Genomic DNA, 3,197 nt, shown 5'->3' on the forward strand with positions numbered 1-3,197 from the left:
CGTGAAAATGCGCTCGAACCACGTCGCACCAGTGCACTCGTGATTGTTAACACATTTCGACTTCGTTGAGATTTGGATTTGGGTCACATAAATGTGCACCCGAATTTAGGAAAGTAATATTATTAAAATACGCGCCTAAAGCAACTACGCGTTTGGCTTTGCGAGGGCCATGAAATTTTTGCTAAATGGCACGCCTCGGATTCTAAGGTTGAGTTAAAGCTAATTAAAACGAGGGCCACGCAATTGTCATTTTTGTTTGGCATGGCATACCTCGAAACTATTTAAAGAAAAGGTAAACTATGCCTATGAGATCTAATACTTTTTAAAATAAACCTGATTCTACTAACTGAATTAGGACCCAATTAAGGAGAGGGTCATTTAATTTAAAGTCCAGTGCTAGCCGTCTCTCAAGTTAGGCCCAAAATACTATTTGTAGGCAAGCAACGCATTAGACCTCTGAAGACCCAGCGTAAATACCACAAACAAACCCAACGAAAAGATACAGTAGCTGGAGCACAAGGAACCAGGACCAAGGCCTGGAGAACCCCATTATGAGAGCCCGTGCGACTAATATTGGGCCTGGGGTCCAAGTGAACCCAACTACAGGTGTGATGGCATAAGAAAAGACTTCAAGATAATCAATACATGGAGAAGGGCCCAAAAGGCTCATATTCCTGTGCACTTAACATCGCAAAGGCAAACCATTACTATGCTGAAAATTGATTAGAGTTAATCTAAATATAAAAAAAATCAAAAATACCTAAACTATGGTCACATGCATATATTGACTATCCCAACCACAGGAAACGAATTTAGGCGAGACACACTAGTTATTGACTATTTTTATGCTTTGAAACTGTTCCCAATTATCCTGAATGGATTGTTCAAATAGCTCAAACCTACAGTGAAACATGCTAAAGACTACGAAATTTGAAGGAAATCAAATACCACAATTGACCAGGTTACTAAGAGACTATCAGGTTCACTCACACTAGGTCAGTGATAGAACCTGACAGTACCTCCATGAGCCATAAACCGAGCTATCAAACTATATAATATTACAGTACACTTCAAATACACAATACTTGAGAAAATCAAGTAAAGGATGAACTAAGAACTGATACACAAATCATTTTAAGTAATTATTACAGGCCGACTATGAACATAAAGTAGAGAAAATCAAACTATAACAAATAAGTAGATCATTTCAATAAACTGAAATCAATTCTCATGTTTCATCATTCCCAGTTTACTTCATTTTCTGACTTATCTCACAGCCATCATGGTTACAAGAAAATGTACCTGAAATGGTAAAAATGAGTGAACAAGGAGAATCAGCAGCTAGATTTGAGCAGAGAATGAACCAGCAACAAACAGTCCAGATTTAATGATGAAACCCAGAACAACAGCTCAAAAATTTGATGGAGCAGTAAACTCAACAGTACAAAACCCCAAAAATGCAATCTGAACAAGGGGTACTGAATTCTAATAACCAAAGCACCCAAAGGAAATCGTTGACTGACTTTCAACCTATTTCAAAGCTAGAAGGTGAACCCCAACTCTGATCAAAAGATGTTTTTCCCAAAAATTCAGACTCGATGGAACAGTAGTAGCTTATACTTCCTGTATTTTTCTTATATTTTAGCTCTCTAATGCTTATCTTTCAGAATCTGTAGGCTCTGTATTTTGTTCTGGATTTTTAGCTCTTCCTCTCTGCCTTGAAATGCATGCTTAAGATGCCTTTATAGGCAAGGGACTAGGGCAGACCTTATGTTTTCAATTTTGCACCCTGCCCCCTCTTGAATTCTCATTTTAGCTTAGCTAACCTCCAATTATTGACTTGCTATCCAAGCTAAAGTCTGAAATTCAATTACAGACCCCTACTAGAAGCTTCCTATTCTTGTTATCAAAGATTCCCTAACCCAATTACCTAAAATACCCCTTTCAATTACTGTTATTTACTCTCCCCGAACCAATCCAACTATAGGTCATGCTAAACCAAACAACCAGAACTCTAAAGCTGCTGTTGGGATGGGCCAAGAACTTCACCCAACCCATGAATAGTTTAAGACCCAAAATTCTGACCCGACCCCAATATCAACGAAAGGACAGCCTCCAAAAGAACCCACCCAATTCAACACTTGCAAACTGAATTAATTCTATCTATTTAACAAAATTAAACAAAGTTAACTCAAGGCCACTACTTGTGCGGATAAAAACAGAAACAAGAGGAAGAATGAAAATAAAGACAGTAATGGGGATGGAGGAGAAACAATAGAAAAAGAAACTCAAATAATTGAATTGACGAGGAAGACGACGGAGAATAGACGGAGATAATACCTTCAAAGTCGCCTAGACAAAGCTTTGATGAACTCTACGGCTTCGATTTGAGTCAAAAGAAAGATTAACCGTATGTTCTCAAAGAAAACACACGGTCAATATCCGTCTCAAACCATATCGCTCAAAGAAGTTTGAAAACTTGAAATATTTTCTTTCCTTAGATTTTAGATTCGACAGTGGTCCGATTTGGCTAGGATTTGGAGAGAAGTAGTGATTGATTAGGATTCAGGGAGGGGTGATGGTTGCCTGGTTGACTTTTGGTAGTGTTTTGAGCCCCGCCGCCGGCCGGAGATGGTGAAGAGGTTCAAGGCGAGGATGGAGAAGTGTTATGGGCCGTCGGATGAAACAAGATGAAGGGCCAAGATTTGTTCAAGCTATATTGAACTCAAAACGACGTCGTTCACTTCCTATACTACGTCGTTCCTAGTGCCTTGGGAACCGAAAGCTTTGGGCCGGGTATGGGTATGGATCTGGATTGGATCAGAGTTTTGGGGCTATTTCGTTGGGCTTGGGCAAGAGAATGAATGATTGGCCCAATTACTCCTCTTCTCTTTTAACAAACTCTTTGCTTTTCACTTCTTTTTTTTTTCACAAATTCTTTGTTTTTCTTTTTCCAAAATTAGAATAATTCCTAAATTAATTCTTAGAAACTAATTAACTAAAATAAAAGCACTAATTAAACCTAAATGATAGTTAACACAATTAATTACAAAAATTAAAAGAGGAGCTACTTAAAATAAAAGCTAAAATTAAAAATGCAAATTACACTATTTTTTGATTTTCTTTTTGTAAAATAACTTGATTACTAATTAATGCAACAATGCAAAGTTAACTCCTAAATGCACATGCAACACATT

This window comes from Nicotiana attenuata, chromosome 3 (genome assembly GCF_001879085.1).
Source record: "Nicotiana attenuata strain UT chromosome 3, NIATTr2, whole genome shotgun sequence".
Classification (NCBI taxonomy): Eukaryota; Viridiplantae; Streptophyta; class Magnoliopsida; order Solanales; family Solanaceae; genus Nicotiana; species Nicotiana attenuata.